The sequence below is a fragment of the Clinocottus analis genome, unplaced genomic scaffold, assembly GCF_023055335.1.
Source record: "Clinocottus analis isolate CAN_PGR_092001 unplaced genomic scaffold, fCliAna1.0.p SCAF_31, whole genome shotgun sequence".
Taxonomy (NCBI): domain Eukaryota; kingdom Metazoa; phylum Chordata; class Actinopteri; order Perciformes; family Cottidae; genus Clinocottus; species Clinocottus analis.
In genome coordinates this window covers 2133242-2155837 of record NW_027176054.1, presented here as the reverse complement: position 1 = coordinate 2155837, position 22596 = coordinate 2133242, and the positions used below count along the sequence as shown (strand labels likewise).

At 46.1% G+C, this 22596-nt stretch overlaps 1 protein-coding gene across 1 annotated transcript in view; it reads left to right on the top strand.

Annotated features, from left to right (window-relative positions):
• LOC137798784 (protein phosphatase 1 regulatory subunit 29-like) overlaps window positions 1-22596 on the top strand; it is a 108595-nt gene that overhangs the window by 34948 nt on the left and 51051 nt on the right. Inside the window, exon 2 of the mRNA XM_068595733.1 lies at window positions 2896-3159. The gene's annotated coding sequence lies outside the window, so the exon portion shown is untranslated. The remainder of the gene's footprint in view (window positions 1-2895; window positions 3160-22596) is intronic.

The following is a 22596-nucleotide window of genomic DNA, read 5'->3' as shown; positions in this document are numbered from 1 at the left end:
AGATTTACTCAAAGAACGCTGTCGTAAAACTTATAACCTTCATGCCTGAACATGCTCGGATTGAGGCATGCTGGGTATTTAAATTTGCATACAGTTCTGCTTAAGACGTGTGACGCGTTCTGTGAAATGTTCCTTGATTTTCCAGGTACTAATATACGTCACACAATAATAATAATAATACTCTCTCATACTTTATTAGACTCCTACGAGCTCGTCGGGTTACATAAATGTGTCTTTTATTGAAATATGACTTTGTAAAGTGATTTTATTAACAAGCTAGTAAAACTTTACTGATAACGAGCCGCGACATCTGCATCTTTCAGTTGTCTTCCGCTGGAAGGATTTTCAGAATAAAAGAGTGTATTTAAACGTGCTGATGCAGCGTGGTGTCGGGGTTAAGACAGATATTAAGATGATAAGAAGCCTTATTGAGTATAATTCATCTTTAATTTAACTCTGCATTAGATTCAGAAGTGAAGGACGAGGCGATCGTTTTCTGGTCGTGCATCGTTGTGCGAGTAATAAAAACAAAGAGTCGTGTTATGACAGCGACGCAATTAAATCAGCAGTTAGTCTTTTATTTTGGCGATCAGTGATTATCAAAATAAATCTGTCAGCACAGATTCTTTTATTGAGGTTTGATTCCTAGAAATATCAAATATAAATAAAGTCCCTTTCTTCTTTCTCCCTCACTCCACTTCAACACTTCCTCTCCTCTTCTTCCTCCTCCTCTTCCTCCTCCTCTTCCTCCTGGTCTTGGAGCCACTCGATCTTGAGTGTGTTGTTGTCACTTTGTGTGTGCAACATAAGATACGACATGAATGACATAGAAACATAAACGGTAAAACATAAAACCTTTTGGAGCAGAACGTCCTGAAAAAGAAGTCGTGTCGAGCGACACAATAAAAGTGGACAACTGGTGTCAAGCTTGTGTTTTGTGATTGTTTCACGACCTGCGAACGCGTCCTCGAGGCGGCCATCTTGGTGCGGTTACAGACCGTAACCTCCGTCTCTGACATTTCACTTTTATTCTTCTCTCCGTCTGCCAGCTGATCCCGGCCTCTCAGCTTCCTTTTCTCCTCTCCTCATCTCCTCTAACCTTTCCTTAAAGACCAGATCTACACCCCAGATTGAGGAAAACTGATATTTGGCTCCGTCCTCCTTTTGATGCTGCTTCAGATCTTTCAAAAGCTGCAGTCGCTCCGCCCCTTTCACGCCAAAAAGAAACGATTTGCCGCCGACCCCGAGGTCACACAAAGTGCTTCTATGTTGTGTTTGCGCAGCAGATGTTAGCGTGAGGTGTGTTTGTGTCAAATGAGCCGGTACCGGACATCGAGTCATCGAGTCATTGAGACGCATGGTCCTCAGGAGCTAACAGGTGGAATACACTGTAAAAAACATAATCCTGATTTTACGGAAAAAAACTTTTTTCTGTTAAAAAAAAAAGTACAAAACTGCAGCTGTAAAGTTCAACTCTAACCCAAATTATAGCACATGTGAACATTCACCACGTGAACATTCACCACGTGAACATTCAACACGTGAACATTCAACACGTGAACATTCAACACGTGAACATTCAACACGTGAACATTCAACACGTGAACATTCAACACGTGAACATTCAACACGTGAACTTTCTCTCTGTAAAGGTTGACTTTGATAAAATGAAGCAGAACAAAGTTAGAAAGGGTTTAGAACAGAGAACATTCAGGCGAGGACCCAATGGCCCCAATGGACCCAATGGCCCCATAGGACTCATTGGGTCCATTGGGGCCATTGGGGCCGTTACGGCTATTTGAATGCTATTTTAATGTTCTCATGTACCAAACCATATATTCAGTAGTATATCACTGATGGTGTTCAAAACATCCAAATACAGCAGTTTCGGGCTTTTCTTTCATAAAACAAGCTATGATTTACAGTTTCATGTATCAATCTCTCAGTCTGCCCCCCCCCCCCTCCTCTTCCTCCTTCCTCCCCCTTTTCTCTGCGGTGCAATAATTTTTCTTCGAGCAACCACAAGAATTATGATGGCTATTCGTTGGGGATGCAACATAATGGGGTTGGAAGAGCCGACTAAACATCTGTTATGCAGCCAGAAGAGATGGGAACCGGCTCCCCGTCTCCAGCTGACAGACTGCAGAGTTTCCTCCATTAGCGAGCTTTGTTTTATGACTCTAAACTCTCTTCAATCGCAGTTTCAGCCAAAGTGGCCGTTGCCAACACTGCTGATTATTATTTTTTTCCCCCGTGCAAATCGCTGCATAACTGTGAAAAGCACAGATTTGGATTCAGTCCTTTCCTGATTTGGTACGGTTACAAGAACGTTTGGCAACCTGAATCTCATAACTGTTTATATTGTTGGTGGAAAAAACAATTTAGTGTGGGAAGTCTTCATTTTGAGTCTTTTTTTCAGGATCCCCCATGATTCCTGTTTATGGTTTCATGAGAAGTTCTCTAGGGTAAAATAAAAGTACCTCAACTTGGCTTGTATTGTTGTAGAAGTATATTTTATCAGGTACATTACACCGGATGAGACGTCGGTCTAACTCTCTGTAACGTCGGTGTTCTCGGGTTGAGAGCATCAGTTTATTAGACTTGGGACATTCATACACCATCAGACACAATCAGGTATAATGTGGGAAGAAAACATGCTCATAAACATTTAATAGTGTTTGAACAAACATGATTTTTTAATCAGGAAAAGGGCACGTGGCAGTTGAACCTAATCAAAGCTGTCTGGCTAATTTACACCTCGCCTTGATTTGATCTCTCTCTCTCTCTCTCTCTCTCTCTCTCTCTCTCTCTCTCTCTCTCTCTCTCTCTCTCTCTGAATCAAGTGTAATTCAAAGTCGTATTGACGCCTCCTCCTCTCTCTCTCTTCTCCTCCAGCTCTACATGTGAGATTTCTCTTCCTGGCCCGTTGGGGGAAACAACCGTCCGCTGGTTCAACATCTGTTTGGCTGCTCGAGTGGACAAGAAGAAGAAATCGGCTCCGGTCACGAGAGGAAGACTCTGTATTTACCGGGAGCCGCTGTCGATGCATCTGAAGAGGTGTTCGTACTCAACGTGCGGACCATCCAGCCTGTCCTCCGACGGACAGGAAGTCCCGCCCCCTTCCTCTCTCTGGAGTTCAGCTCGTGCACTGAGGTAGAGGTGAGTGCCTCTGTGCATGCTGGTGTGGCTCGGCTGTCACGTGGAGTCCTGCTCGCTGCTGCCGGGCCCTGTGAGTTCTGCTGAGTCCACTTGGCGCTGAGCTCTGACAGCCGATAGCTGCCGGCTCGCCCTCTGCAGCTCCTCCCAGCAGAAGCCCTCGATGGCGCCGCAGTGTGAACCGCATGTGGCATGTGACGGTTCTTATTGTTTCCTTCTTAAAGAACACTTTTCTCATTGTGTTGCTTTTGTCTGAGTTGCGTAAGTCTGTGAATAGCTTCATGCTGCTCACTGACATCATTGAAGGGAGGCGTGTCTTATTGGAGGTAGGCGTGTCTTATTGGAGGTAGGCGTGTCTTATTGGAGGTAGGCGTGTCTTATTGGAGGTAGGCGTGTCTTATTGGAGGTAGGCGTGTCTTATTGGAGGCAGGCATATCTTATTGAATATGGGCGTGTCTTGTTGAAAGTGGCCGTGTCTTATTAAGTGGTGAGCTGTCTTATTGAAGGTGGGTGTGTCTTATTGAAGGTGGGCGTGTCTTATTGGAGGTGGGCGTGTCTTATTGGAGGTGGGCGTGTCTCTCTTCAAACCCTGCTCTTTTCAAAAGGCTCGTGTTCGTGTGATTCTTTACACATTGAAGGAGACGTTTCCTTCACAGAACAAGACTCACATGTTCCAGCAACATGTGGACCAAAGAACAAGTTCATAGCTCCATTATTTATATTTGTAATCATGTTTTATTGACGATTCCCTAATTTTTTTTATCAGATTTTGAGTCTTTTTTTCAGGGTCCATACAGTGAAATGAAATAACTTGCCTTGTATTGTTGTATTAATATATTTTGATGAGAAGTATATTTTATCAGGTACATTATATCCGGTGAAATAAACTCGACGGTATTGACGGTGTGACTATGTCCAACATCAGTGTTCGAGGGGTTAAATGGTTCTGATCCATTTTAAGCCAAACTCGGCCTGGCCGGGCAGAGCGGGGGTCTCTGTTGCCATAGCAGCAGGTGCTGATCCATATGCATGACTGCGACGAGGTTTCCTTCTGGGTCGGCGTGCTGGACTGTGGTGACGGAGAGAGAGAGAGAAGGAAAACAAAAAAGCAGCGGAAGACTCCACCGTCCTGAGACTCCATGTACATTTCCCCGGCGCTGTCACTCCGGTGGAGACGGATCGGCGGCTTCGGCTCGCCGTCGAGGTGGAGTTGAAGTTTTCGTGCCGCCGTGATGCACGAGGATGACATTTTGCTGACATTTAGAGGAAAAAACTACAGCGTCGGGTTTTCTTTTTTGCAGCCGCCCCATAAATACCGTAGTTTTTATTTTTGGTTTTCGGTTGATCGTCCCCTTTTGATTCTGTCCCACTTTTTGAATCACGTCGGAAGCTGCAGGACTGAAAGTGTCCGTCAATGCAGACTGCGGGGGCCATGTCCTCGTTCTGCTGTTGTTTTTTAACCCTCATGAATACATCTGTCTGTGAGTTGCCTCCTTCGCTTTCTGCTCGGAGTTACTGATCAGCGCCGAACTCAAAGACGAGATGAAGTCACAACAAACACTTTGAAGCCTAAAAGCATTGCATTCATCCGAACACGACGACCAACAGTTTCCACTCCATCAAACCCTTCACGCACCCTTTAATGCTCATCTTGGCCGATTGACCCGACAGAAGCGTCCACAGTGTGTTTGAAGGATGCGTCCGACTGATTCAGTAGAGAAAACAGGTACAAAAGAAGTATGAAGCTTCGTTTGGTTTGAACATCTTATATGAGGGATTTTTAGATAATATTCAGCTTTGTGGGGGTCTTTGTCTCGTTGTTTTTTGTCCTTCTTTCTCAGATACCTTCTGCTAAAACCTTCCAGTCTCCTTTATATTCTCGTATTCGTTGTCTCTGAACTACGACAAAGACTCAACGCTTCCAGATTTCTCTCGGGTTCGTCCCATCGCGAGTCGGAGTTAATCGATCCAGAGCTCGGCGCCGTGCGGCTCCTGAGATGCGTTTCAAGTCGCCTCAAAAACCCCCGCGACGCGTCTCACTTCCTGTTGAGGAGCCCGGCGGCAGCCAGCAGCCGTGCGATAAGACTCTAAACCCCATCGAACCAGCAGCTGAGCCCGGCACGCGCTACAGGAAGTGGCTTAATTATTTTGAATGATAAATGTTCCCCCGCGCCAACAGGTTTTTTTTGAAAGTCTCTTTGTTAATCTTTTGATGCGGATCGTCTGCTTCATATTGTCTCCCAGTAAGCACAACATGTTCATGGTTTATGCAATAAGCATCGGCAGTATGGTCGGTTTCTTTCATAAATCTTGAGCTTTGTCGGTTTTGTTTTTTCCTTTTTTGTGTTGATGTGGAAAATAACTTTATTCACGATTGGAATATAAGCTAGCACACCGAGCTACGCGATGGTTTCCTCTTAGGAATGATGGCTACTGTGCTCTAAAGGGCTGGACCACAGACACCTTGTTATGTGGGACTTGATGGATAGGAGATCCATTTTCTAGATAGGAGAGCTGGAATGGACGGTCTGTCTTTTATCTGACGAGGAAATGGTTTCTGGGTAACAGAGGCGAAGCATTTTGCCTGCAGACGTTGTCAACTTGGTCATTTTTCCTGGATGTTAAGGCTTCCACCAGTAGGATATGAGGTTAAATGATTGATTTTGTGTATTGTCATCATTTTCTTGATATCATTAAAATACCAGTTATGATACAGCAGTTTTATCAAAGGGTGCACATTTTGCACGAGGCCTTTTTAGCCGAGAGATGAAATGATCAGCGTCTTCAGAGACTTGGTGGTAGTTGAAGCTCATTTACAGTATGAAGGGCAGCAAGGCCCAGTTACTCTTTCTCTACTTTTTTTGTGTTGGTACCATTTTCTTTAATTACTGTGGACTTCACAGTGACTGACACCACATCAGCCCTGGTTACCTTACGACCCGTTTGAGTGGAAAAACATGCACTGACATAGGGTTTGGTAAAAGTGTGTGATTTTAAAGTAGTATAGTTAATTCAGTTTGGTGGATGTGAACTCTGAAGTTGATAGCGACAAGCTAAAGGACTCGAGGAGACCTCTTGCTAGCACATCTAAAGGCCTTTGGGTGTTTTAATGCATCATATCAATTTTCTCCCAACATGTATCCTCATAATTTCAGTCTTCATCCTGATGAAAGGCCGAGATTTACAGTCTCATTAACATCTTTGTGAACTGTATTAACAGTCACTGGCACGCGGGCCCTGCAGGTACCGGGCTCCATCTCGTTAGTATTCAGCGTGTTGGGGCGACCCCGACGTGATCTTCATTAAATGCTTCATCCTGCCGGAGGCGGAGGTCAGTTTACTGGCGGTTCACCTTGAGCGGCGCTCAACGCGTTACTATTCATCTGTGTGTGTGTGTGTGTGTGTGTGTGTGTGTGTGTGTGTGTGTGTGTGTGTGTGTGTGTGTGTGTGTGTGTGTGTGTGAGAGAGAGAAAGTAACTGGATGCATTGTGACTGTAGCCTTGCTGGTAGGTTTTGGTGGTGAAAGTGTGTTTGTGTGTTTTATGTCAATCTTTAGAATCTACATTCGAAGAATGTTTAAAAATAATATTTTTCTACAATACTTTTGCATGATGTACTTCAGCCAAGTTTCTTCTGATTTGGAGGTTTTGCATCCTTTTAATTCCGGGAAATTGTACTCATAGAAAGCGGCTGTGATTATTTTCCTCATATTCCTATCACAGTGTTTTTTTCTCTTTAAACAAATCACTTTATTTCAAAGATGTAAAGCACACACACACACACATTTTAAGTAATATTATGAAAAATAGCACATTTTCTGTCACTTTATTTGTCTTCAACAAACCAGAAACTGAAGTCCTCACATGGTAGCAGCGACCTGCCGGTCCCCTCTTGGTATTGAAGGAAAGTATGCATGTGTGCGTGTGTGTGTGTGTGTGTGTGTGTGTGTGTGTGTGTGTGTGTGTGTGTGTGTGCGTGTGTGTGATGCGTCACTGAAGGAGACCCTGAGTGATTCATCTTCAGGTTGAAGGGAAGTCCTCGACCTTTCTGCGTGATGCGTCTTCAGCTCGCTGACGTACGAACAGATCAGCTGATTTGAATAAGAAATCAATCAAAGTGGAGACGAGTCGAATCCACTGGAGAGAAAAACGCTTCCGCACAACGCAGACACACAAGATTACACAACCACACTGCCTGTGTTGGTTCACTGCTGCGTGTGTGTGTTTGACTGTGTGTGTGTGTGTGTTTGTGTGTGCGTTTAGCTGTGTGTTTGTAAATGAGTGAATGTGTGTATGCATGTGTGTATGTATGTGTATGTCTGTATGTGTGTGTGTGTGTGTGTGTATGCATGTGTGTATGTCTGTGTGTCCGTGTATGCGGCGTGTATGTGTGTGTGGGTGCATGCATGTGTGTTTGCGTGTGTGTGTGTGTGTGTGTGTGTGTGTTTGCGTCTGTACGTGTGTGTTTGTGTGTGTGTGTACATGTGTGTAAGTGTCTGTATATGTGTGTGTGTGTTTGTGTGTGTGTGTGTGTGTGTGGGTGCATGCATGTGTGTTTGCGTCTGTGTGTGTGTGTACATGTGTGTATGTGTCTGTACGTGTGTGTTTGTGTCTGTGTGTGTGTGTGTGTGTTTGTGTCTGTACGTTTGTGTGTCTGTACGTCTTTGTGTGTGTATGTGTCTGTATATGTGTGTCTGTGTGTGTGTGTGTGTGTGTGTGTGTAGTTGGAGTCCTGCATGTACTATCAGCTGCTTCTTTTGTTCTTCAGATCAGAGTAAAGTTTTATCTGCTGAATAAAAGTCGTGTGCTTGAATGAGGAAACATTGTGTTTGTTCACTCGCTTTGTGAAAAACGGCGTCCAGAGTATTTCGGGGTCCAGGATTGGTCGAGGCATGCTCAACAATACCCCCCCCACCCCCCCACAGGAGGTCACACTCTAATCTGTTTCATCACCTCTTCATCCCTCAATCCATCCAATCCCCCACTGGTCCTCTCTCCATCCTGCCGGTCTGGAGTGCCAGGCTCCACCCGGCTCTTTGAAGGCAGGGAGAGGCTGTGGAAGTCGGCCAAGCGCTCCCACGCATCCGTCTCGCACACACACAGACACGCACACACCGTCTCTGCAGCGTGTGTCTATGTGTGTGTCTACATGTGTGTGTCCTCTTTCAACTGGGACTCTCTCTTCCGGCCCCTCGCGGCGAGCTGCAGTTCAGCCACCCGGCAATCGATCCACACATCCTGGACGCCCTCCTGCCTCCATGTGGAGGCAGAGGGAGCCGTGTGCGTTAGCCATGCTAACCTGATTAGCGCGGCCATGATTGAATCCTCTTGGATTCTGTAGCCGCTGCCAGGAGGGACGTACAGGTGCTGGTGTATTTTTTTAAAGGGTTTCGCGAGAGATAGACGGACAGACGTAGAGAAGCACAGAAAACACTTGTAATGAAATGCCAGAAAAGGAGAAGACAGCGATACCCAACAAAGTATTTTTTAGTGAAAACAGGGGCGAGTTAGAGTGAGATTGATGAGAAAGAAACAAAAGGAAATAACCTTCACGCTGCAGACTAGACATGAAGGAGAAGATAAAAAAAGCTTCATCTCTAATTGCCCAATTTACAGGAGCAACAAGCTAATGCTGGAAACACGATGTCACGAGCTGAACAAGCGCACCGAACAAACGCAATTAAACAAGGATGAAGTTGCAAAAATAAAACAAACAACCTTATCGGGGAGGAAGAGGAGCGTGACTGAACACACACTTCAACAGCAGAATGTGAAATACCGGAGAGAGAGAGAAGCTTCAGCTTCCTGAAACCCTGTTGCCCCAAAGTTGCCTCAGCCGGATGCTTCTCCACCCAAAGAGGTGGAACGTCTCCGGATGCCCGAGCTCCTCGGCCGCTCTCCAACCGGAGCCCGGCCGCCCGACTCGAGGGGCTCCTGTCGGGGCCGAGCGTCGGAACATAGACGGACCTGTAAATGAAGATCTTCCCTTTCCCAGCCCGCGTCGCTGACGGCGAGGGACTTGAACTCCCGGGCTCTGTTGGGGCAGTGACTCACTCCAGCCCTCCCCCGGCTTTTGGCACTCCGCGGTCTTCCCGGGCGGAGAACCAGGGCCGTCGGCCTCGGAGGCGCCGGCTCTTATCTGCACGGCTTCACACACTCGGCTGCAATTGTGCCAAAGCTCTCGCTCTGGCGCCGCGGAGCTAACGCCGCGGAGCTAACGCCGCGGAGCTAACGCCGCGGAGCTAACGCCGCGGAGCTAACGCCGCGGAGCTAACGGCGCCGCGACGTCCGCAGGAGAGCAGAGATGCGGCCGAGTGACAACCACCCGAGTCCGAGAGGGACGTCTCCATGTTGAGAGCCACGTGGACTCAACAGGTTAAAACGCAGCCATCCTTCCAGCAGACCTCACCTCCCGAACTTCTAACAAAGTTAACTCTTCTTTTCTTCGTCTCGCTTCTCAAGTGTAACCGTTCCCTGTGTCTCGACTGTCACTTCATGGCACTCGGTCCTCTTCCAGCCTCCCTTGTGGGAGATCTCTCGTTGGAGGCTCTGCCACTTTTCTGACTGTCTAAGTGAAACAACTTTTCTTTTCCCAACAGACCGGAGAGTTGTCATATCCAGAACAATCTTCAACGTCTTATTCTTTATCTCTCCTCCCTTCTCATCTCCGGAAACCACAACGCTGATTAACTTCATTTAAATTGCTGGAATACAGCAAAGCATTGTGGGAAGAGTTCTATCGGCTCAGAAAATATTAAACTTATTAAGTTTATGTAATTACATAAACCCCGGAGACTCGTCGTAACGTTTCACTAGATCCTTAATAGATTTCAATAAAAGACTCTTTATGTGACCCTACGAGCTTCTAGGAGTCTAATGAAGTAATAAGAATTATTCAATGTAGGATATTAATACCTGTAAAAACCCTTAAGATGAAATGTTTGCACACTTTGATACCCAGCATGCAACAAACCCACCACGTTTAGCCACAAAGGTTCTAACTTTTACATTTTTGAACCAAACGACAGTTTTTTGACTGAATTTCCTTTGTAACGTTGTTTCATTGTGATTTTAATCTGTCATATTTAGATTCTTTAGGTCATGATCTTTACAAAGAGGAGTCCTTCAGCTCTGTAGGTTGTTGTTTGGGCCTTGAAGCCTCTGGAAAAACCCGGGGGCGGCTCGAGACGACCTTTTTGGGGGAATATTGATCAAATCCCGCTCAGATGGTGCTAACTGTTTATAGTTATGACACAAGTATTAGAACTCATTTGGGGTTCATACGACGACTTGAAGAAAGGGTACAGGGAAGCATTCATATGGCCGAATGGGTCAACTCCTGGGTCACTTCCTCTAACGCGTGTTGTATCTTTCTCTTGCCATGCGTCAACCTTTTCACCCATTCCCCCTTCTTTATGTTTTATTCCTCTCCACCTTCGGCGTGCGTCGCTTCCTCGCGTCGTCTCGTCAGAAGCGTCCAAATGTCTTCGGCGCCAACGCCGGCGTCACAACTGCTCAACAGAGCCGTCTCCGCTAATCCGTCCTTTCCCCTTTCATTCCCGCCGCCCTCGATCTCCTGACTCCTTTCCCCCTTCACCACTTTGCATTGTCTCTTTTCATTTGCCTCACTTTGTCACACAGATGACCTTTCGCCGCGTCCCAGACGCTCCGACTCCCTTCCGTCATTCTCTTCCATTCCTCTACCTGTCTGGGTTTTTGTCTCAGGTGCATTCCAGAGATATCTCCGCCTTCTCTTTGTGCATTTTCTTTCCCGTCCAGAGGTCGGTGTCGGGCTCTGTGATCCCCCCGCTATGGGGCCGACCCTCCAGTCTGGTAAAGAATTGGCAAAAGTGAAAGTCAAAATGACATTTTTTTTCCATTTATGTCTGATGGCATTTTGGATAATGTGTCAGATTCCATGAACCACAACACATTCATATAAATGACACACTATCTGTGATGGCGTGCCTGCAAATATAGTCTGTATCCTTGCAGACAAGCAGTGATCTGAATCTGTTCGAAGGGATCCTCAATGATCGGCAAAGAGGATCAGCGGCAAAGAAACAATCCGTTGTATCACCAGCGTGTCTGTTGGGGGGATGACGCAATGATACCGATCAAACATAGCCGGTAACAGAAGGCTGCTCTTCCCCAACAAGGAAACATCATCTGGCACACGAGGAGTCCACGAGAGCTCGCTCACAAAAACCTGTTTCGGGGATTTCTGCTGATTCGGCTTTAATTCCCTAAAACCAGCCTATTTTTAGGCTCATGCCTCTGAAATCATCCCCAAACTACAAAGTGTGTGTCTCTGCAGCCACGAGGGCTGTTTGAATAATGTTGTGTTATAATAAAAGGAACACATGTGAGATGTTGTTCAGATGTGTAAATATCAGTCAACATGTTTCTGGTTCAGAGGAAATGAAGATGACACACAGAAAGAAATGAACACGGGGCCACTGGGTCCACTGGGTCCAATGGGGCGACTGGGTCCAATGGGGCCATTGGGTCCATTGGGGCCATTGGGTCCAATGGGTCCATTGGGTCTAATGGGGCCATTGGGTCCACTGGGTCCAATGGGTCCACTAGGTCCATTGGGTCCAATGGGTCCACTAGGTCCATTGGGTCCAATGGGGCCACTGGGTCCATTGGGTCCAATGGGTCTACTAGGTCCATTGGGTCCACTGGGTCCATTGGGTCCAATGGGGCTATTTGAATGTTCTGATGTACCAAACCATATATGTCACTTGTATATTTCTTATGGTGTTCAATACATCCAGATACAGCAGTTTTTTGGGTTTTCTTTTCATGAAACAAGCTCTGATTTACAGTTTTATGTAACAATCGCTGAGTTTCCCGCCTCTAGGGGAGAGGATTAGTTTCTAACGTCCCCATTGACGCTATTGGTTTTCATCTCACTTTCGTTCTCAGCATCTCTTCATTTTCTCACCTCCCCTTGTCTCACTTCATCTCCCTCATGTTCTCCCTCCCTTCGTTTCTTCTGGTTTTCCCTCGTTCCCTTCCCTCCTCTCTTTGACTGGCCGGTGATTCATTCATCCAGCTCTGGGCATTAATTCACATCAGCATAATGATCCACCCCGAGTGCTCTCAATCTGTTTCACCCTCTTTCTCTCCTCCGGTTCCATCCCTATCTCATTTCAGAGAAAGCTTATAACTCATATCTGAGCTACTAATCACTCCACCGCCTCCCTCCTCGTCTTTTCCCCTCGTGTCTTATATCATACCTCGTGTTCAATATAAAGGCGGTAAACTGTAGTGGGGGACTCCGGTACGTATATAAATATTTATATACACAAGGACGCGCGACGGCAATCTCCTTCCTCCCCTCGGCGGCTCGCCGAGGGGAGGAAGGAGATTGCCGTCGCGCGTCCTTGTGAGACGGAGTGTCGTCGCTCCTGAAAACCCCTTCAGGGCGAAAGAAATGTTGCATCTGTAAAAAAGAAAAAGAAAGACAAATCGCACTCGCCCCCTCAGCAGAATCATTCAGAAAAGAGCCGGAGGCGTTCGGCACAGCGGCGGAGACGAGACGGGAGACGGTCGGTTACTCCGCACACCCACCAGGACACGTGCGTGTGCGTGCACGTGTCCACATAATTGATGCACTAGCCAGAGGTCGATGCATGAAAAAAAAAGGAAATCGCGTGTTATTAAGCGGCGTGCCCGGCCGAGCGCGAGGGATACATTTCATCCTCACGGCGTGTTTACAGCTTTGGATATTTTCTCTTGTTTGGAGCACAATTAGCTAGAAGTTCAACATCTGGTGAGCAGATATTTTAACTACTCAATCTGCCGAGAGGTTGAGGAGGAGGAGGAGGAGGAGGAGGAGGAGGAGGAGGAGGAGGAGGAGGAGGAGGAGGAGGAGGAGGAGGAGGAGGAGGAGGAGGAGGAGGAGGAGGAGGAGGAGGAGGAGGAGGAGGAGGAGGAGGAGGAGGAGGAGGAGGGTGGTGGAAAAAAAACAGGTGGCGGGAGCAGAAGACAGAAGATGCAAGTGGAAAGGAAATATGTGTGCGAACATGTCGGTGAAAAAGAAAAGAAACGAGGATATCTGCAGCGTATTTAAGATAAGATCATGCAACAGGAATTATTGATTAGAGCGGAAAATAATTGGGTAAAACGCTGATATCGCTATACTTTTACAAATTGGAACACATGGAGTACATTAAAGTAATAATACATCAATAAATTAAAGAAAAGGAATAGAAAACGTAAAAAAAATGCTTTACTAAAAGAATAAATCAAGTGAGAAGTCATTTTCACATAGACTTCTATACAACCAGAGGAGTCGCCCCCTGGTGGTCAGGAGAGAGAATGCAGCTTTAACACATGAAGCATAGACTTCTATACAACCAGAGGAGTCGCCCCCTGGTGGTCAGGAGAGAGAATGCAGCTTTAACACATGAAGCATAGACTTCTATACAACCAGAGGAGTTGTTCTTAAAACAAATAACAAATGATGCAGAATCCAGGTACATGGCCTCGGTCAGAGGGTTTAACGTATCAGTGAACTGGTCTCCGGGTTCCTAAAGTGACTTTTTCCCAGTCGTCCCAGTCACACCAGCGGCTTCCTGAGCGTGTTCGCACACGGAGCCACAGGAAGCCTCACATCTGAGTTCATGCGTCAGGTGATGGTGAGTCGCGCGTTGCACCTTTATTAGAAAATGACTCATTGTATTTAATGAACAGCGTATGCTAACTGGAGATGAGTGAAGAGCCCTGCATGTCCTATTAGCTTCATTATTACCCACGTAGAGCAAATTAGTTTGATAGATAACGTGATGTACTTGTGCTCTATCATGTTGTTGTTGTCGTCTAACTGATGTACAGACATGAGAGTGTCACCAAGAATTAATGCAAGAAAAAATATAATTCTGGGGTCCAGGCTTTTTTATGCGCAGACGTTTCTTCGGTTTCTCTGATTTAACGACTTTATTCTTAGTGATTCTTTAAATTAATTAAAGTGAAGTCGAGTCTGAAATGTCACAAACTATTTACTGCGCCAAGAAATAGTTTGAAGTACGAAACCAATAGTACGTCAATTGAAAACTATTTCCCGCCCCTAAAGCGTCCGCTTATTATGGTCTGTTTGACTCCAACAGACCATAATGTACTAAATGAACATCAGGCTGTATAGAAGAAGACTAGAAACTAGAGATTGAGACATAAACTCATGTTTACAATGTTTACTGAGGGAATACATCAAGAGAGAAGTAGAGTCACTTATATAGACTTCTATACAACCAGAGGAGTCGCCCCCTGGTGGTCAGGAGAGAGAATGCAGCTGTAACACATGAAGCGTAGACTTCTATACAACCAGAGGAGTCGCCCCCTGGTGGTCAGGAGAGAGAATGCAGCTTTAACACATGAAGCATAGACTTCTATACAACCAGAGGAGTCGCCCCCTGGTGGTCAGGAGAGAGAATGCAGCTGTAACACATGAAGCATAGACTTCTATACAACCAGAGGAGTCGCCCCCTGGTGGTCAGGAGAGAGAATGCAGCTTTAACACATGAAGCATAGACTTCTATACAACCAGAGGAGTCGCCCCCTGGTGGTCAGGAGAGAGAATGCAGCTTTAACACATGAAGCATAGACTTCTATACAACCAGAGGAGTCGCCCCCTGGTGGTCAGGAGAGAGAATGCATGTTTAAAATGCATAAAAGGTTGCTGAAGGCAAAGATAAAGAGCTAATATCTCATTGGCTGTGGTTTGGTTTCATCTCATTTGCATTTCCCAACACTGCGGCTACATGTTCCTGCTGGTGGAAAATGAAAACCTTCCATCAAGTCACTGGTGGTACAAATTGCTCATGCTGCAATCACCCGTGAACCCATTAGCTGAAGCCGAGGGCTGCTGAGTCAAGTTGAAAAAAAAAAATGAAAAAAAATCAAAGCACCATTAAAACTCAGTGGAAGAGAAAGAAAGAGCACTTATTTGCCAAAAGCGCTAATGCTTTTTTTGAAGGCTACGCGTTCGGCCGCAGAAAAACAACTCGTCGCATTCGTCAGTTAAATAAACGTCAAAACAGATTTCTTCTACTTTGCCTCAATAAAGATGTTTGTATTTATTGGAGGTAACTGTCAAAAATGTATCCTCGGCTCCACAGATGTGTGTTAAAAAATGCAAAAAAAACAAGTCCGCCTCTCCGTGCGTTAGTGTGTTATTATTGTATATTCAAGTGTCATTCAGTCGCTTGGCAATTTTCTTGTCAAAGTCGTATCTCCATAAGCTGCAAACCCAAAGGTCAGGACTCAAAATGGCCACCGGTTGATCTCCACGCACCAGAGCAACACAACGCATCATGAGTCTGAGGCCCCAACATGTCGGTGGTTCTTTTCCCCGTGACCTTTCCCCCCGTTACATGTCACACTCGCTTTTATTTAAAGTATCAGATCACACTGTGAATGCATGAATATTTAATGTGGGTGCAGTCAGTGTGTTGTTGTTGTGACTTTCAGCTCGACATCTTTGTGTGTCTGTTCGTGTGAGTGGAGGTTTAGATCAGTAATGTGTTCCCAACGTTGAGGGTTCTTATGTTTAAAGCTGCATTCTCTCTCCTGACCACCAGGGGGTGACTCCTCTGGTTGTATAGAAGTCTATGCTTCATGTGTTAAAGCTGCATTCTCTCTCCTGACCACCAGGGGGCGACTCCTCTGGTTGTATAGAAGTCTATGCTTCATGTGTTAAAGCTGCATTCTCTCTCCTGACCACCAGGGGGCGACTCCTCTGGTTGTATAGAAGTCTATGCTTCATGTGTTAAAGCTGCATTCTCTCTCCTGACCACCAGGGGGCGACTCCTCTGGTTGTATAGAAGTCTATGCTTCATGTGTTAAAGCTGCATTCTCTCTCCTGACCACAAGGGGCGACTCCTCTGGTTGTATAGAAGTCTATGCTTCATGTGTTGAAGCTGCATTATCTCTCCTGACCACCAGGGGGCGACTCCTCTGGTTGTATAGAAGTCTATGCTTCATGTGTTAGAGCTGCATTCTCTCTCCTGACCACCAGGGGGCGACTCCTCTGGTTGTATAGAAGTCTATGCTTCATGTGTTACAGCTGCATTCTCTCTCCTGACCACCAGGGGGCGACTCCTCTGGTTGTATAGAAGTCACCTTTTAAACACACTTGCATGTGAGATGCATGTTCATGTGTTAAATCTAAAATTGCAGAATAATCTCAGCTCTCTGTAATGAGGCATTATTGTGTGTAAATTGATAATTTTGCCCAAAATCTGAAAATTTGAGTCTCGATTTTGAAAATTCTTCAGATCTCTTGTAAAAAATATACCTTTCTTCACTGTTTTGGTGCTTGAAATGAGTTCACCAAAAGGTCTTATCTTCACAAAAGCAGTGAAATACATGAATAAAATAGAAGATACTACATTTTGTGTTATTATTTTTTAAATAGAAATGTTGTCTGTCACTACTTTCATCAGCTTGAGAGACTGAAGCTTCATGGAGCGAGTGCAGCGAAGCACGATGTCATACTCTGATCTGTCCAGGAGGAAACAAGCACGGGGAAAAAGACATGTGGAAAACAAGGGAGGAGGAAATAAAGGTCTGCAGAGGCAGGAAAAGGGAGGGAGGGAGGGAGGGAGGGAGAGAAGGAGGGAGAGAGGGATGAGTGACAGAAGAATAGAACGAGAGATGTCCAGTAAATTGGAGAGAAAGATCAGCCATCCAGATCTAATATGGACTGTGGATATCCGGGCTCACCGGGCACAGCCTTTCAGCTGCAACATAACAAACACGGGATTGTGTGTGTGTGTGTGTGTGTGTGTGTGTGATTATCTCTTGGAGCCGGACCAGCTCGCTGACTTTCTGGCTCCGCGGCAGACGGGGAAGTTGGAGAAACTTTGACTCGCAACTTGTGTGTTGTTTAACGAGGTTGTGTGTCTTCACGCCGGCGCTCCCGGCAGCGCCGACAGCCTCCTCACATCCACGCTGCTTTTGTTTTTACTCTGCGATGTTTGAAAGTCCTGAAACAGAACAATGACGGCAAGAAGTAGAACTCAAACATGTCCGTTAACACAACGACAGAAATCATTGAAACAAAAGACAACAACTTTCTGTGATGTTTGATTTGACCAACATTGGAAAACACTGAACTCTATGAATCCACCATCGCTCCCAATGTCCACAAGTGTGACTAACAGTACCCAGCATGCTTACATTGGACAATGTTTGGCCATAAAATAAGTATTTTTTCCAATAACTCCTCCCTAACGTGCAGATTTTTGTTGCATATTCCGAGTCTTTAGGTCCGACTCTTTCCAGAGAAGATGCCTTATTAGTATGTGAGGTTGCAGTAGAGTGAAATAATGAATATGACAAAACACAATTTGGGGTTCCTGCGACTACTGGAGCACGTTTTGGTTTCTCATTATACACAAACGATGTGTTCAAGGACCGTGGGAAAGATTCAAATCTGATGGTAATCTACAGATTTCAGAGCTTCTGGCCGTCCGTCTGAATGGGATTAAATGTCAAAGCTCTGGGATTTGTCTCCGCACTCCTTACTTCCTCTTCCTCTTGGTGGATGTCAACATCTCGGGGACTCTGTTGCGTTGCCCGTCGTCCAGAGTACATTGCTCCACAAGGACTGCAACTTTCTGGCGCCAGCAGAACAATCTCCACGGTCTGAAATCACCCCCATCGGCGCCGCCCCGCCGTGGAAATAACACCCTGAGAACCTTCACCGCCATTTTCCTGCTGGCTGGAAAAGGAAGTCAAAGACAGAGAAGTGTGTGTGTTTGTGTGTGTGTGTAAGGAACACACAGACACACACACCAGAAAGAGTCTTGTCGATGATCCTCCCAGGGTGCCGCGCTCTTGCTTTCAGATTAACTCCTCCTCCAAAGTCCAGCGCCTCTTCCTCCCTCGTCTTCCTCTCTTCATCCCCTCCACTCTCCCCTCAGTCCTGTCATCTCAGGGCCTTGAGCTCCACCTCTTCCTTTCCCTCCTCCCGGCCTCGGGGGACCAGACCCAGATGCTTTTCAACCAGCGGAGCACCAACATATGTTCAAGGCCCTTCCTCTGAAATGTCATCCCCAAACGAAAAAGGGGAAAATGGGAAAAGATCTGCAGCTGCTGCACAGACGCGTCGCTGCTGCTGTGAACCCTCTCAGTCCAGAACCTCTGCAGGCGAGCGGTCATGGTGTCGTGTCGGGCTGCGTGAAGTCTGAAGGCCTTTATTGGTTCTCAAGACGTTTGGTGATCTGCGTTCTCTGGTGAACCGGTTCTGTGTCTGGCGGCGGTCGACTTCCTGTGGAGCCGCTGATCTGTCTTCAGGGAGACATTCAGGGTCTCCACACTTCAAATGAAATGACTGTCATCGTCTGATTGTTCATATTGTTGGTCATAATTTATTTTATTTATTTATTGTATTTATTTTATTTAAAAAAAATATTTATTGTATTAATTTTGTTTATTGTATTTAGATCATGTTTGTTATTTATTGTGTTCATTTAATTTATTTATACATTCTATTTAATTTATTTATGTATTTATTTAATTTATTTGTATTAATCTATTCCATCCATGCATCCTATTTAATTTATTTAGGTATTTATTTTACTTATTTAATTCATGTATTTTACTCCATTCATTTAATTTATTGTATTTAATTTATTTCATTTTTAATTCATTATGATTATCGACATTGTGAGTAAACATATAACACACTTCCTGTTAGCAGCAGCTTTTCTGCCTAGCAACAGGCCGATCCAGACACACACTCCTTTACTCCTTCAGAGGCGTCGCGAGAAGGAGAGAAGGAGAGAGAAGGAGAGAAGGAGAGAGAAAGAGAGAAGGATAGAGAGAGAGAAAAGAACAGAGGACGTTTCGAGCAAAGAAGGAAACGAGCGCAGCAGAAACACAGAGGCGGCAGATGGAGAAGAGAAACACGTAAAGTAACGAGGGAATAGAGAAGAAGACTCCGGGAGAGGAAGAGCAGAGGAAGAGCAGCAGGTTCAGACCCACTGAGACCTGGATAATGAGGCCGGGAGGCTCCGGGGTCTCGGCTCAAATTACCATAGCGCCAATTAGCTCGACGCGGCTTCCTTTAGAGCAACACGTCTCACATCACGCCGCTCACGCGCAACAGTTCAGCTCCCCGCTGCAACTTACTGCACTTTACTGCAACTTACTGCAACTTACTGCACTTTAGTGCCTCTTCAGCCTCTTCAGCCTCTTCGCTCGTGTTGTCAGCGGACCGATGAATCCCATTGGCTGAGGTGGAAAGCCAGAGTCTGGAGCCCGCCTCCAGACCTGTCAATCAGAGGTCAGGTGATGCTCTTTTTCTGCGTTCACGCTAAGCGCGTGTCGACGAGTCGATCGACGTGAACCCGACACGGTGGAGTTTAATGTTCCACGACAAGTTTAAAGCAGAACCAGCGGCTATTTCAATGGTGGACGGCGGGAACGGTCACTTGTTAGGGAGATAAGCCCCGCCCCTTTCCACGGAAAAGAGTGAATGAAGCGAATGAAGTAATGCTACATAGTGTGTACTTCTAATAAATCGCTACCCATTTTCCGCACTGTAAAAAATGTCTGTAAAATCTACAGTATTTACAGTGATTTCTTTTTTACAGTGAGTTACTTGTCAATGGCTGCCAGTTAATAACGGTGAATTTCACAGTACATTTCTTACAGTGTGACGAGGGAAACAATCAGGTGCCAAAAAAAATAAAAATTGCGAGCCAAGTGAAACCTTCAGAGGAATCCGGCAATTTGGCTTTTTTTTTTTTTTCCCGCCAGCTTTTTGGACCACGAGAAAATTCAATTATGTCTAACAAACAGTCGGCGCTCCCCAATGAGCGAGCTCCCAAATTACATCCTTGAGTTTGCTCAGAATACGTTATTATCCTTATTTATTTCAAACAGAACCATTTGACGTATCGAAGGCCACGAAAAGAGAAACTCGCCGTTTCAAATCCCCCAAAAGACGCCGAGCCAATTATGAAGTGAATTAATGAGCCGATGTTTTCTTAATGGTCCCAACGGAGCTCAGCAGGTCCACCAGTAGAGGACCGGCTGGGAGGTGGCGGAGGGGCGACGATGAGGACGGAGACGAAGGTCGTTCTGCTGGGCGTCGGCTTCCTGGAGATAAACGGGGTGAAGACACGTTGAGTTGAAGAGAACCTAAAATGTTCTGTTTCTATTGTCGTCGTTCTAAAGTGTTGACTGTGAGACGCCGTCGTGGCACAAAAGACCTTTTTTTTAAACAGAAATATGTTTTCTGTGACTGAATATGCTTCATAAGGTGCCGATGCGTTCCTGGATTGTGTTTGTTGTTGCAGCTTCTGATGCTTCAGGTGTTCATCTTTCTGCAAAGCTTCACTAGGAGTCTGTGTGTTGTTGTTACGGCACCGAACGATACGGTTTAAAAAGCTCTCCAGGAACTCCTTTTCAGACTCCTCATGCTGGAGGTTCATAGTTATGATCACATCTTTTTCAAGCCATTTTATTTTGTGCAAATATACATTTTTTTATCTGAAGACTTTGCTGAACAGATACACACAATAATCACAAGTGTTGGGATTCATTCTGGTTCCTACGTCGACTTCAGCTGTGAAACCTTCAAACAAACAGAAACACGTCTGGATGGATGAGGGGGTGATGATCGATGAATGGATGATGGATGGATGGATGAATGAAGGATGAAGGATGGAATGATGGATGGATGAGTAGATGGATTGAACCTGTTTCCTTCAGTTGCTCTGTAATGGCCTGCAGACAAGACTGAGCTCTGGTCCAATGGGAGGAGCTCTGGTCCAATGGGAGGAGCTCTGGTCCAATGGGAGGAGCTCTGGTCCAATGGGAGGAGCTCTGGTCCAATGGGAGGAGCTCTGGTCCAATGAGAGGAGCTCTGGTCCAATGAGAGGAGCTCTGGTCCAATGGGAGGAGCTCTGGCCAATGGGAGGAGCTCTGGCCCAATGGGAGGAGCTCTGGCCCAATGGGAGGAGCTCTGGTCCAACCTTACTGAGCTTACTGGTTACGGACACAAAAGGCCTTTAGTGTGTATTCTTAGGTGTGTGTGTGTGTTTTGATTCAGAACACCTTTTATTAATAAACAGAAACATGAAATAAGAGTCTGAGCTGAATGAATTCTGAACGTGTCTATAACGAGGAGAAGTCTCTCGCTCTCCATCCTGCGTCTCTCTCTCTCTCTCTCTCTCTCTCTCTCTCTCTCTCTCTCTCTCCTCTCTCTCTCTCTCTCTCTCTCTCCTTCTGTCACGTGACGAGTTCTAGAACAAACTTCATAACTACTCGCTTGAGACTTTTTTTTTCTCCACATTTCAGCCAAACTCATTTTATCTCTTCTCTTCCTCCTCCTCCTCTTCTCTTTCCTACCACTTCTCTATAACTTCTCATCACTTCACTGAATCAATGACTTTCTTAAAAAATAAAGTAGGCTTTCGTTACCAGGCACAAGGCAGCTTACGTGTGTTGCTCTCGTGCGTCTGTTCACGCGTGTGCTCAAGAGGAGGAGGAAGAGGAGGAGGAGGAGGAGGAGAGGAGGAGGAGGAGAGGAAGAGGAGGGAAGAGAGGAGAAGGAGAAGGAGAGAGGAGAGCGCAAAGGAAAGAAAGATGGCGGTTTGTGAGGGCTTTTGGGAACTTAGAGAGAGAGAGAGAGAGAGAGAGCAGATGCCCTGCTGGTTATTCATGATCAGTTTGGCTCTGAATATTCAGTTTGTGTATTTTCTGTATGCACAGATGTGTGTGTGTGTGTGTGTGTGTGTGTGTTTGAGTATAAACTTCATTACAATTCCCACCTTGACTCTGCACCAAGGAGGAAGCAAACACAGAGACTCATCTCTCTCTCTCTCTCTCTCTCTCTCTCTCTCTCTCTCTCTCTCTCTCTCTCTCTCTCTCTCTCTCTCTCTCTCTCTCTCTCTCTCTCTCTCTCTCTCTCTCTCCTCTCTCTCTCTCTCCTCTCTGGTCTTCCAGCCTTCATCCATCTTTCTCACCCTCTTATCCCACATTGCGCCGTCATAACATTTTCCTCCTCTCCTCCCTCCCTCTCCTCCTCGCCTCTCCTCCCTCCTCTCCTCCTCTCCTCTCTCCTCTCCTCAGCATATGGACGAGGTCTCCCTCAGGACTCAGAGTCGTGTTCTGGTCAGAAGCTAAAGGAGAGGAATAAAAATGAAGGGAGGAGGGCGGAGGAGGGCTCAGTCACGACTGCAGAGGGGACGGGGTGAAGGGAGGGAGGGAGAGAGAGGGAGGGAGGGAGGGAGGGAGGGAGGGAGGGAGGGAGGGAGAGAGAGAGAGAGAGAGAGAGAGAGAGAGAGAGAGAGAGAGAGAGAGAGAGAGAGAGAGAGAGAGAGAGAGGGGGAGGGGGAGGGGGAGGGGGAGAGGAGGCTTATGATGGAGGTTGTTAGAGAAAAGACTGGAGAAAGGAGAGAACACGGAGGAGGCAAAAACA